Below are 13783 nucleotides of genomic sequence, written 5' to 3'. Positions count from 1 at the left end.
CTTAAACTTTAGCGTTGGGTTTTCTGGCAGAGAAATCAAACTTCAGGCAGACTTTGAACACCCAGATATTATTTTCTTTTTGTTTGCTGATCATGACCTTTTCTTATGGCGCCCTCAAGGAGTTGGAGGAGCTGGATTTCCCCCTGTTATACCAAAGTAACTCTGCTGATTGCCACAAGGTGACTGCTGACTTCTCTGTTACCTTACCTGATGGCACGGAGGCAGTGAGCTGCCCAAGTGGTCTGTCTGCCATTTCCAGTAACATGGTCATGAGCACAGTGCTCCTGGCCTTGCAACTCCCCATCGTGCAAACAGCTGGAACAAATTGAAACCAAGCAGGAGACGGTATTGTTACCATATGTATTCCTTATCTTGATTTATTTTCATTGAGTAAGTTTTTAAAGAGTTTTTAAGAACCCCAGCGCTATCAAGGATTCTAGACACTTCCAGAAAAAACAAAGACTACAGGTAGGAAGTTATATTTTAAAACAACATGTTTCAAATGCTGTTTGTTTTCCCCACAGGCATTCAAACATGATATATTTTTTCCTGTATTTTTATCCCCACTCTGAAAGCCAGGATAAAGTGCTACAGGCAAAACTGAAAAGAGATAGAAAGTATTCAGACAAAGTTATCTAAAAGCTTTTCTATTTTGCAGACTGCTTCTTTTAGGACTGAGAGATACTGAAAGCTTGTGGGGGAAAAATTGTTTAGTGATATACTGTCTGATGTGCCCTGTGTCCAAAAATTATCATAGCTTGAGTGTAAATGCAAATTTAGAGATACTCAGTGGAGATGAGTTGAACACCTTTAAGATCTCTTATATAGGCCCATGTGTATGGGTCTGACCAAGAAAATACCCTTGAAGAAGAGTATCATGTTACATGAAAGACTCTTCTACATAAGAGGGAGGTAGCACACAACTCCAGAGTCCATATCCAACTGGAAAAACAGGAAAATCTGTATGTCCTTCTGCTGAACAAACAACATGACTCTACTGACCTTGAAGACAAGTATCAGTTTTGAATTCATTGGGTTTGACTTTATTGACCCATTCAACAACTTCAGAGGTATCAAGCCTGACCCACCCTAATTTTAGTGAGAGAAGGGCTAGCAGAAAACCTTCATGAGATGGTGATTTTGGCACAACCTTCCTCTGGTTGTGGCTTTCTTGCCTTCAGGTGCTTGTTCCTGGAGCCTCTTTTAATTCTCATTACCAATGCACATCAACAGGGGCAACTCCTGGAGCTTGACATGGGGACAGTGACACATACAAAGAGTTGTCTGCAGTGCCTAGGGAAGAGTTCAGACACTTCAAATCCTGTTTCCTTTGAGCTAACCTTGAGTTTTGGAGCCAGTGGATCCAGGACCTCAGCTTTCCTCTGTGCTTCACCCTTCATCACCTCCAGGCATTACAGAGTGCAGGCTACCAAAGGATTTCACTGAGGGCTAATCCCTGTTCTACCTGGGATGAGCAGCCTGTGGTTTAATGACAGGTGCCTGGAGGCTGTCCTATCATTGTAAGTCTAGGACTGAAATGATTTGAGACATTCACCATTGCTGAACAATATGTGCAGTGTTTTGGGGATCTGCAGCTCAGAGGCTGTCTCCTAAACTTCTTCTGACCTGTTGGACCTCGAGCAGATCCCACTGGCACTTTGCTCACTCTTAGGGCTCAATGTTCCCAACAGGGAGGAGGCCTAATCCTGCTGCAGGCACAGGCTAAGGATGCTGCTGTACAAGCCTGCAGCATTAAGAATGGATGGGAAGCTCTGTGAGGAGCAGCTGAGGACACTTGGTCTGTTCAGCCTGGAGAAGAGGAGGCTGAGGGGAGACCTCATTGCAGTTACACCTTCCTTGTGAGGGGAAGAGCAGGGGCAGGCACTGATCTCTTCTATCTGGTGACCAGTGACAGGACATGAGGGAATGGCCTGAGGCTGTGTCAGGGGAGGTTTAGGCTGGATATTACAGAAAGGTTCTTCATCCAGAGGGTGTTTGGGCACTGGAACAGCTCCCCAGCAAAGCGGTCACAGCACCGGCATGACAGAGTTCAAGAAGTGTTTGGACAATGCTCTCAGGCACAGGGTGTGACTCTTGGTGATATCCTGTGCAGGGGTGGGAGATGGATTCAATGATCCTTGAGAGTCCCTTCCAACTCAGCTTACCCTGTGATTCTAGTCTGTGATTCTGTGATTATGAAAAGCAGCTTTGCTTCCTCAAACAGGATGCCTCAGCCCTGCTTCCAGGTGTTCCTATAGAACTTTTCAGGGAAATACTTTTGGCCCAATGAGTAAGGCAAGGGTTTGGATTGGAATATTCACTCTGCCTGGCTGTAGGCAGTGCTGCTTGCTCAGACCCCTCTGCACAGGTTTGACTGGGGGAACTCAGCCCTGTGCCTCCAAGACCCTCCAAGTGAAGGCAGCAGCGCTTCCAGAGGTTTTCTGTCTGCAGCTCATACAGCAAGGTGATTTACTGTCCCCTTTTTAGGCTGTTCTGAACAGGTACATAGATCAAAGCAGGGCACCACCCATTTTCATTGTCTTCCTGCAAATCTGATCTCAGTGGCAAACTACCACTGGCTTCAATATAAATATCATTGGGCCCACTGTAAATAGAAGTGATGTCAGTTTTAGAAACAGTCAGAAATGCTTCCTTCCATCCTCTGCCAACCTTTGTCTCCTATTTTTAAGCTCTTTTTCCATTCCAGTCGCTGTTTTATCTTCCCTTTAATGTCTTTGTACAAAAGCCATTAATCTACTGTATGGAAAACTGTCAAATGCTTCTGGAAAATCAAAATATTCTGCTACCCACTAAATTGCCCTTATCTGTCATGGCAGTGGTATCTTCAAAGGATTCCTGAAGAGTAGTTAAGCATGACACGATCCTTCTGTGCCTCAGTCTGTGCTGGCTTCCTCTAATCTAGCTGGGGTTTGGTCACCCTTCTCTTATTATATCCATTGAAATGGCTTCCAAGCATTTTCCCCAGAACAAATGTCCCACTAACTGGCCATATTGCTTCCCAGATTGTCTTATTAGTCTATTTTATTTTATTTTCTTAAACAAGAGTCATGTTTGCCAATTCCCAGCTTTTACATAGCATTTCCTCTCCTTGGACCTTTTACAACTGTGACTGCTTGTTTCCCTGATTCCTGTGCACACTCCCTCAGACAGCAAGGGATCTGCCATGTGGGATCACAGTGGATTTCTGCCACTTGCTAAGTCCTGTGTGCACTTCCGGACAGAGCTTTCTCTTCTACAGCTGGAAATCTGATCTCTGACCAGAGTAAGCTCTTTTCTCCAGCAGAGTTTAAAGATTGCGTTTTCCTGAATAGGAACATCCATTAGCTATTCTGTTAATAATTCTGCGCAACAGCTAATGATTGTATTTTAAAAAGAAAATATGTATTAGGAAACTAAAGCCAACTTAAACCAGCTGCCTTGAGCTTAGCTTCAATACTTCTGCTTCTAACCAGAGGATTGTCTCAGGGACAGGGAGCAGGAATTGTTGTTCTATCCCCAGGTAAAGGGCTGCAGCAGGGAGGTGGAGACAACAGGCAGTTCTGCAGCAGCCAGAGACATTTCTTTAGATGTTTTGCTGCAGGAGTCCTTGCAGGTTCCTGGGTGCCCCAGGTCAGACCTAACAGAGTCTGTGTTTAAATACTGTGTCAGAAAGTCCATTTGGGCATACTCAGAGGGGAAAGGCATCATCAGAGAACACAAACTCTGTCTGTGCTCCTTAAAAGTGATTTTTTTTCTAGATTATTAGCTCCAGGCTCCAAATATTGTTCAGTATTGACTAGACTCAGGTGTGATCTTCTCCTCCCACATACACATATTGCTAACATCTGTTAATATTCTTCTGGTTCAGTTTTTCAGCCCAGGAAGTGCTAACCTTGACACACATATTTAATTTCAAGTGCAGCAAGATTGTTGATGGTAAAGCACTTACTGAGCCTGCTTGGATGAATACATAAGTTAATAGCTTTCTCTTGGACTCATGTATATGCATGATGCTAATGACAGCTTCTACATGAATTCCTGCAGGGAAACAGTGCACACTCTACATTAATATCCAGTCTCCATTTGACTCTGCAATTTCAATATTAATTGATTAACAGCAGCCAGAAGGAATGAACAACAAGAACTCCAGGCCAATTTTCTAAGGCCTGGCCAGCACATAAAGGGCTTAATGGATCTCTGTCTGTAATGGACCCAGCCTTGACCTTACTGAAAGTAATGGGAGTGTTGTGCTTATTTCAACTGCATTAAATACAGATTCAATAGTTATACCTCAGGAGAGAGGATCCAAAGAATGTGAATACCACGATGTCTGTGCTTCATAACTAAAATACTGATTTCTACACCCAGAATTGCTTGGCCAAAGCCCATTCAGAAACTAACAAATGATAGTCATAAAAGCAAACAAAAATATAGTTGAGCTAAAAGCAAGACAGGAACTTCCTTCTTTTTAAGACTAGCGTGTGCTCTCCTCATCCTCTCAGCACACTGCTTTTGAACTCCAAAATCACTTCTTGGCACTTAGACAGATCTGTAAACAGTTTAAATCATTTTAGTTTATATACATGTAGATGTATACATGTATGCACTTCTGCAGAAGTTCCCATGTAGGGTCATTTTTACCCTAGTAGTTAGAAATCTGTCCTTGTCAGCTCTCCTTTCTCTAAGAAGATGTGGGCAGTGCAATTTTGCTGGTTAAATTATGAGTCATCTGGACTCTGCAGGTAGGCCCAGGCTGTCCTGGACTAGGCATCTCAGAGAGGAAGAAGGCCACAAAGATCATCAGTGTCCTGACACTCCCTCATTGCCTGTTTTCCTCATGGTGCATCCTGCTGGAACTCCCAGGTCTCCTCAGTAGTCCCTGAGGGCTGTCTTACATAGAAGGAGTCTCCTTCTGGCTTGTTAAGACAAATTATAAGCACTTTTTTCACCAAAATGTAAGGACAAAATCTTGCATGTCAGTGAAGGAGGTGCAGAGCTTCCATGGGGCTGTGGGCTGCTGTTGGTGAGAGCACCTTCCTCCACTTGAGCAAGTCAGAGCATCTTTTCTCTGTACGGGCAGCTCAAGGGCTATCAGCAGTAGGAAAATGAATGTCTTCTCCTGCCTTTGTTCAGTGTGTCTTTAGTGACCTTTTGCTAGGGAACTAATATAAAGAAAAGTTTTTAACTGAGTCAACATCTCTCTTCCCTGCAGTTAAAACTACTTCACAACTGAGATGCTTCTACCAGCACTGCACAAACAATGATTGCTTTCTAGAAGAAAGGTTGTATATATAAGGATTGTGTTATAAATCACCTTTTTCATTACATGTCTAATAAGCATGAGGAAATACCAGGCAGAAAAGTTCTTAGAACTTTAAAGTGGTCTGCAGACTATTACTTGGTTATTCAGGGCTTGGGATTGAGGTTTTCAGTGAGGTGCAGTCTTTGTTTCATGTCTTCATTCCCAGACAAAGTCATATCAGACGATTTAAAGTATTTGTTTCTGAGGCTGGTGCGTTGCTAATGAATACATAAGCCAACCCTTTCTTAAATACATAAACCCACCCAAGTGATCTAGACATTTCTCCAGCTTTTTCAGTTGTTTAATTTACTTCTTGCTCACAAAATTTGCATTTAGTGTCGGTAGGTTTCATTTGGCATAGCTCTTTTCACACATGGTTTTCAGCAAGCTGCAAGCTGTTAAACACTGGGCTATCAGTGGGCAGGGAGTAAGGTTGTTCTGCTGCACATTTCCTCTCTGACCTGCTTAAATCAGGTTGAAACAGCCTGCCTGTGCTTGCAATGTCATGTGTACTGAGAGAGGATGAAGATTTAACATGCAGTGACTTTCCTGAAGAACCTCTCAGTGACTGTCCTGGTGGCAGAGGAAGAGCCTGTGTCTGGCCCAGGCTATGGGCATGGCTGGAAGACCTCTGGTTGCTGAAAAGCAAGGACACATATGAAGTAAATCAGGAGCACATCTAAGTTCTTCAGATTCTTCCATCCACTTGGCCAATAAATATGAGCCCTTCACTCTTTTTCTCCCATTCTTTTAGTGTCTTGTCCATATACTCTGCAAATTCTTCTAGGGCACAAAACTGGCCTTGCAAGGCAGCTTGGCACTCTAGAGACATGTTGGTCCCTAGGGTGAGAGGAACAGTGCACTGCTTCAACTACTGCTTTGTTTTGATACTTAATGTTTTTAAGGAAATGCTACACGTTATATATTGCCAGCTGCTCTATGATCTCAGTGACAGGGCAGAATGTACAGCAGAGCATGGGACTTCCAGACTGTACCCAACTCCTGTGCAGGTCACACTCTGACTTTACCAAACTAATCCCTTCATGCACATCTCCAGAATCTGAAAGGCCCAGCCAAAAGATTTCTTCCCTCAATCAGTTTTCTGGCACCAGTTCTCTTGGTTCACCTTCTCTGCTGAGCTGACACAGCTGTGCTCAAAGCCTCTCTGCTTTTGCAGTGGCTGAGAGCTAAGCAGTTGCAAGCCAGTCCACAAGCATGGGCTCAGATATCACCTCAGTAGCTGCCCAGTGATTTCCAGGCTTTTTAGGTTACACTTGGAGTATACATGCGCAATTTCCCTGGCACCAAGGCAGGGGATGTGAGCACTGCCTGCACGGGGGTTTTGCAGGGACAGGAAAGGCTGTTCCTAGGTCCCATCAGGCTTGTCTCATTTCACACCATCTCTGAATCCTCCAGTTTGTTTAATCAGAGCAAAGGAGGAAACGGAGGCTCTTTTTGCCAAAGTCACCAAAGCAGAGGGAAACAAGGAAAGGAAACCCAAAATGCTGATTTAAAAGCCTGTTTCCAGGCTCTGGTGTGAGGTGATATCAGCTGACAGGGAACACACACACACACATCTCACCACTTCCTCTATCTTGGAAGATGACAGGAAGGATGAGGACATTTTGCTTTGAGGATGAGCTAAGTTAAGCCCTTAAAATGAAGCAAAGACAATTTGTAGACCCCTGATAAAAGCCCTGCATGTGGCACAGAAAGTTTCCACTGCTGTCCAATGGCTTTGTTACAATCTTATCTCCTGCTGCTGACTTATCCAAACAGCTGCCTCCTACCTACTTATCTCTGTGGAGGAGTGGGGAAAATCACAGTATATAACAAAGAGCTGTGGACCACACATGCACACATTCAGAAATTCCCATGCACACAGGACTCTGAATTTTGAGGAAGTTTTGAGGAACTCTTCCATTACAAAATGCAAGATTTACCTTCATCTTGTTCTTGCTCCTGCTGCTGTCAGGTATAGCACAAATGGATGTTTACTCTCCATCAAGATTTTACCCAGGAAAAAGAACAACTCTTACAGCTCCTCATGGCACAGTTCTCACAGCTCCCTGGGAGCAACTTTCTCCATATTAAACTTTTCCCAATGGAAGCATGTTTGAAATGATGCTTTCTATCCTTCTGATGAAGTGGAACACACCTGGATGTCAAAGATACAGCTCTGCCTCCTTCATGCGTAGAAGGAAATTAAATAATTGTCTCCACCTGGAAAACCTCAAGTCTGAAAAAGGGAGATTTAGGGTAGCAGCTCCTAGCCATGCTGCTGTGCTGAAACACAGATGCTTTGGGATGAAAGTTGCATCCAATGAGTCATCTGCTCTGGCCTTGCTTGAAGTATGTGCTGATCTCTCACATGCAGAACTTGTCCGAGAATAAGGCGTGCACAGAGTGCAGGAAAGGCAGGAAGCCTATGTGATAACCTGATGTACAGGTTGCCCAGGGAGATAGCAAAGTCTCCATACTTGGAAATATTCAAAAGCCTTTTGGACATGGTCCTGGGCAACCTGCTGTAGAACAGAGCCCTGCATGAATATAGAGGCATTGGACAATACAACTTGCTAAGGTCTCTTCCAACATTAACCCTTCTGTGATCAATTCTGTGACACCACTGGCTTTGTGGCAGCTCTCGCAAAATTTCCTTGGCAACAGAATGGCTTCATCTGTACTCTAGCAGATCTCCAATTCTTCAATGGCTTGCAGATGTTTTGATACCATGTATTGTCCCCTCGAGTTGTCATTGCAGCTGTAGGTCCTAGGGGAATGCTGAATGCAGTTATGGTGTGGCCCATAGTGAGCTGGGTCAGGAGCCAACAGCAGAGATATTGTGCCAGCAGAGCTCTCTGTTACTTGCCATTGCCATTCTGAACCCACTCCAACTCCATGGCACTCTTAGCAACTTGTAATTTCTTGGCTCAATAAGAAAAGTTTTCCTTCTATCTAGCTGAAATGTTCTCCATCTGATGACTTTTCTCCAGCTTTTCTTGGTCCCTCATCTCCTGTCATCAAGGATTCATGTTCCCTGTCCTCTTTGAGGAACTACACTGTCTTTCTGCCATATATTATCTCTCAAGTCCAGTTCTCATTTCTCTGCCTTCTCTCCCATTCTTACTTGTGGTAATCACAAATCCTCTGAACAGAGAAGAGATATATCTCTCCCAGGATTTTCCTGGGAAGCTGTGAGAAAGATCAGAGAAAAGAATGAGAAACAATTCTTATCTCCACTTGCTGCACCTGTTGTTGTGCACATGTGGAATGTTTTATGGAGATTTGTTTACTAAAGGGATATTTCTTAATTGGACTCTGGTGATGGTGTTTTGGATTCATTGACCAATTGGATCCTCGTGTGTGTCGTGACAGTCTGGCAAGGGTGATGGGTTTTTCTTAATGGTATAGTATAGCGACAATGAAGTGACTGATCAGCCTTCTGCAGCCATGGAGTCAAGGCTAATTATTCCCCAGCAGGGACCTCTGCTATGATACTTACTCCTGGGGTCCCTCTGGCATGGAAGGATTTGAATCCACTGCTCTGACAAACAGAGGAAAATAGTTCTCATATTTGAGACCTCATATTTTAAAGCCACAAATTAGTTTCCAAACTCAGCTGTAAGTCTATAGGCCCAGTGTGATTTACCTTAGACCCTCAGGACTTACATGCACTAGGCAGAGGTCAGAGAGGGAGCCCACAGGACTTTCTCATGGAAAGGAAGATTTTCAAGAATGCAGATATGGTCCAGCAAGGTCCAGAGCACCCCAAGGTGCTGCTCTTGATCCTGGGGGTCCAGTCCCCCAGCAGCCTACACAATGTGTATCCATCTCCATGGAAGCAGAAGTTAGGCCAGAGCATTTGTTTTTCTGGGACAGCTGTACATAGCTCAGAGATTTTCAGTTCATTATTCCCTTTAACTTCCAAACTGAATTTTGCCCTGGCCAAATAAAAATCGCTGCTCAGAATCTGAGAGTCACAATATTCCTTCCTGAGAAGGGCACTTCACTGTCCTCCCTTTTTTAGCCCTTTCCTCTGAATCACCACAATCATGTTGTCAATAAGGAGAACATTGGACCTTTTAGGTCCTTTTTCACATAGGTCACCAGCACAATTTGTTTCATGAGAGACACAGATCTCCACAAAGTTCTGGTTAAGCTTCAGTATTTCTTGTGTATCCTCTGGTGTTCAAACTGACTGAAATCCCATGCTTTTATTTTGTTTTTGTTAATCTGGGATCTGTTCCAGGGTCAATTTAATCCAAAAGCAAGGGTCATCCTAAACACTGAAAACACTGGACCGAATTACCATAGCAGTTTATTAGTATGCAATACGTTTATTTGAAATACAAAATGTAAAGTATAACAAGGCTTCTACTAATTTGCACTGTGAAGGGGTGAAATACAAAGCTCTGTGGAATCAGAGCCTCACCCAGTCATGTGAAGGCACAGATGCCAATTCTTGATGCTCTTTTTTTCTGAAAGAGCTGTGGTGTATCTACTGTTCTCCTGAGAAATTGGCTGTATAGCCCTGTGAGTGCTTAAAGATCTCAGCTTTCACACTCCTTTGCATTGGGAAGAAAAAGGTTGCAAATATGAAACCTGAAGGTTCAAATAGAAGAGGGCAAATAAACTGGACCTGAAATCTTATTATCTTAAAATCTCCAGATTATCATCCCCAGCCCACTTGCAATAAGCAACACTGCAAAGGCTTATTCAAAATCTGAACTCAAACTAATCCACTGAAGATATCTGCCATATTGGGAGATGCAGCAGGAGAACCTGACCTCCCTCCGCCAGAAAACCAATAGTAAACCTGACAGGAAACCCTTTCTGGCTTAATTTCTGCATTCAGATTTAGGGGAGGAATACAGATTATTTTTGAGCTGTCTGAAAATGATGATGCTCCTTGAAACCTTTTGCTAGCATTGCATTAAGATGTTTTTGAGAAACTCCCATGCCTGTAAAATGAGATAATTTTGTTTGTTTCTAAAGCAAAAAGATTTTCAAACAGATCTCCATTTAATAGGTTTAAGAGTAAGAGATTTGAAACCACTCTGAAAATCTGAAAAATATACTGGAATGAATCTTCCCAGCAGGTGTTTTAGCCATGCTGGACATGTGAAATGAAAATAAGTGAAATGAAGATTCCTGGCTGTACAAGAGGAAGTCTTCAAAAATAATAATTTTTCACTAACTGTTAGTAGGACTATTCCATAAAATCAGCCTTGCTCTATTTAAAGGCTCTCATGCTAACACCATTTTTTCTTAACCAAACCCAGCACTTTCCTGACCACCACCTTTCCAGTGAAGCTCTACAAAAGGGTTGCAATGAAACGCAAATCCTTCTGAAGCCTGCCTGGTTTCAGATTTCGTTGTGAGCCTGAAACTCGACCCACGTTCGTCCAAAAGTTCAGTAAGGGTTCGTGAACTTTTCTAGCCCAACTGGATTGATTTATGGCTGTGTGTCACAGCTACACAAATCATGTGGCTGCAGCACAAGGCACAGCTCGGCCAGCCTGAGCGCCAAGCCAAGCAAATCAGAACCAACCATGGCCTCTCCCCTTCCACCCTCTCCTTTTCCCAAAAAGGGTTGATGCTGACTCTACATCCCCAGTGGCTTTCTGGGCCATCATCAAGTAAAAGAACCAATCTTTAGAAAGCTTTGAGGCATCTTGTTGTGCTGACCTGTCAGGAAAATGGTCCAATCTCACAGGGACTCGGCCAAAATTTAAAAGAAAGAACAAAGCAAGAAAACAGATGCTCAGAGTTAAGTATCTTAATTTTTATTTTGTTGACCAAATAGCTGGGCTGAGGTCCACACATGGCTGAGTGTACAACAGCTCCTGGCTTTAATCAGAGCCTTGTTTAGATGACCAAGTACAAAGAGGAAGAAACCTCAAACTGATGCTCCTTGGAAAAGTCTGTCCTTCTGCTGCAGGCAGTGCTGCTGGCTGCCTTCCCATGGAGGAGGTTTCCTCAGGCTGTAGGCAGGCAGCAACCCTCAGTGACACATGGGGACACACAGTCAGAGATGAGGAACTTAGGAAGTCAAAAAGGTGCAAGGGTGATACCTTCCCCACCTGACCCCTTCCTGCCTCCCAGCCCTGGTACCAAAGAATCTGTTCCAGCCAAGACATGCCAAAGACTGTGTCTGCAAGTTCCCAGCTAGTGTGGAGTGGTTCTCCAGCCCTTATGACACTCTGCAACTTGCTGAGTGCTTTAAGAGTACCTCCCCTGTGTCTGATGGCACTGTGGTGACTGAATGCCATCACTCCCATGCTCTGTCCTTTTGCACATGGATTTGGATTTTCTGATCTGGAAGCTGGGTGTGGAAACCTTGTTCCACTCCAGCTGCTTGGGACTGGGTAAGCCCACGTGCTGTGAGGATGTGGTGACAGTCCATGGCCCTGTCAGGGAGCACAGAGCTGCAGAAGGCAGTGGCACAAGGCCACAGCCCCAGCTGTGCCCAGGCTCAGCCTCGCTGCTGCTGATTGCACAGCTTTCAGTCTAGAAGCAGCACTGGGTGATGTCTGCAGCAATGTAAACACAAACAGGCCTGGCTTTCTCTCAGCGCGCAGCCTGTGCCTCTCTCCCAGAGCATCTACTGCTGTCCCTGCAGTGGGGGGTCCAGGCCAGATGCAGTTGCAAGTGCCTGGTGGGTACAAGGTGCCCTCCTGAGTGTCTGCTTTGTCCTTGTCAGGAGCCTGTCACCCTCACCCACCGGAGCAGAGGCGGTGGGAGGCTGGACCAGGGTGCTGAGGAGTCCATTTCCCATGCTGGGAGTCAAGAGCAGAAAGCTCAGTGAAGGCTGGTGCTGCAAAAACAGATGTTTCAAGGATAGTGAAGGTCACAGCACATGGTGAAAATCAGCAGTAAAAATGCTATCAGCTTCAGGGTCTCTCAGATTCGGCCTGGGCATAATCAAATGAGAAGGAACAGAATTTTCATGCTCCTCCACAAATGAACAAACTTGCATGCTCCTGGTCTCTCTGCAGCACCTTGGCACTCCCAAAAAGAACCACAGTGGATTTCTGCAGCATCTGCCAAGACACAGCTGCCTGGCCACACATAAGGACAGAACAGCTCCCTCTTGCTCACTGGTGCCTCTGAGCAGGAAAAGAGCTCTCTGTGTCAGCTCAGCAAGTGAGCAGAGGGCTCCAGCCCCCTGGCTCCTGGGCCAGGACTTTCCCTTCCTCTCTCCCCAGTCAGATTAATGAGTAGAAAGGAATTTTTAAGGTATGTTCCTAGGTCACTTCTGGTTTATCCTCTGGGTTTCCTCTCCTCTGATGGTACCACAATGAGGCATCTGCCACGCTGCCAAGTGTGGAGGAGAGTAGGCTCCAGCGTGCACAAACAGAGCGTGGTGTCTTTGGCAGCTGGTGGAGCAGCTATCTCAGGTTTCCTTTCATTTTAATGGTTCACATACCTCTCTCCACATCTGTGTCTGATTTTCAGGGCACGACCTTGATTTTACATCAAACATTCCCTATGTCTCTCTTCATCCCACTGCTGTCTGTCTAGATTACCAATGTTAGAGATGATCTTTCTATTAAAATGCTCGGATTTTATTATTTTTCTAATCTAAAGCCCATCTAAAATGCAAAGCCTTGTTCATCCTTTCCTCAAGGGCTCCTGCATTTTGATTCTCTCTCCTGTCCTCTGCAGACAGAAAGCTGTGAAGTGAGGTGCATCTGCAGGGGCCAAAGCTGGAGGCAGCCATCATCCTCTGCACCCTTACCGATACCACAGATAGCTGCTGTGATCCTACTCTAGTTCATAAATCAGCTCATAAACACCCCACATCTGGAGTAGTTCCTGTGTCACTGGCAGCTGTTGCAGAACTAGTACTGCTGTTAAAGTAGCTGCCTACTGGCAGCTCAGGTACATCCCTGTTCCTCAGCACCTGAGTGCTGCTTCTGAACAGCACTGAGGAATTGCCTGGCCAGAGTTTTTTTGTAATTGAACACTTGGCACCTGGCAAATAAATTCAAATAGATTCAAATAAATAAACGTAGATAGTAAATGAGGATCATTTTGTTTCTGATGTAGTTTTCAACCTGATCCCCATTTTAGAGGGCTAGGTCTTTTCATACTATACCTAGCATCCCAGCATCCTTCAGCTGTCACTAGGGATGTGTTCTTTTTGGAAAGCAACACTGCTTGAGAACTCTGTCTCATCCCCTAACCAAGGTCACCTTCCCTCTCTTTAGTTCTCATTTGGGGCATTACCAACTAAGCCTATCTCTGCTTCTGTGTGCAGTTCCCAAGCTCCTTGGCAGCAGAGGAGTTGTGCTCAGCTGCCCACTCAACCTTCTCCTGTGCAGTGTCCTGGGCTCCCCTTTGCCTCCCCACAGCAGAGCTGTACATGTGTGAGTTGTGAAATGCCACAAGACCCTCTCAGGGGGAAGGCCCTGGGTGCTGTCTCTGTGGGAAACTTTCCCCTGGTTAGTTACCCAGTGGGTAATCCAGCACAGAAGC

Source organism: Melospiza georgiana, chromosome 3, assembly GCF_028018845.1.
Source record: "Melospiza georgiana isolate bMelGeo1 chromosome 3, bMelGeo1.pri, whole genome shotgun sequence".
NCBI classification, from domain to species: domain Eukaryota; kingdom Metazoa; phylum Chordata; class Aves; order Passeriformes; family Passerellidae; genus Melospiza; species Melospiza georgiana.
Note: the sequence above shows the minus strand (reverse complement) of the source record.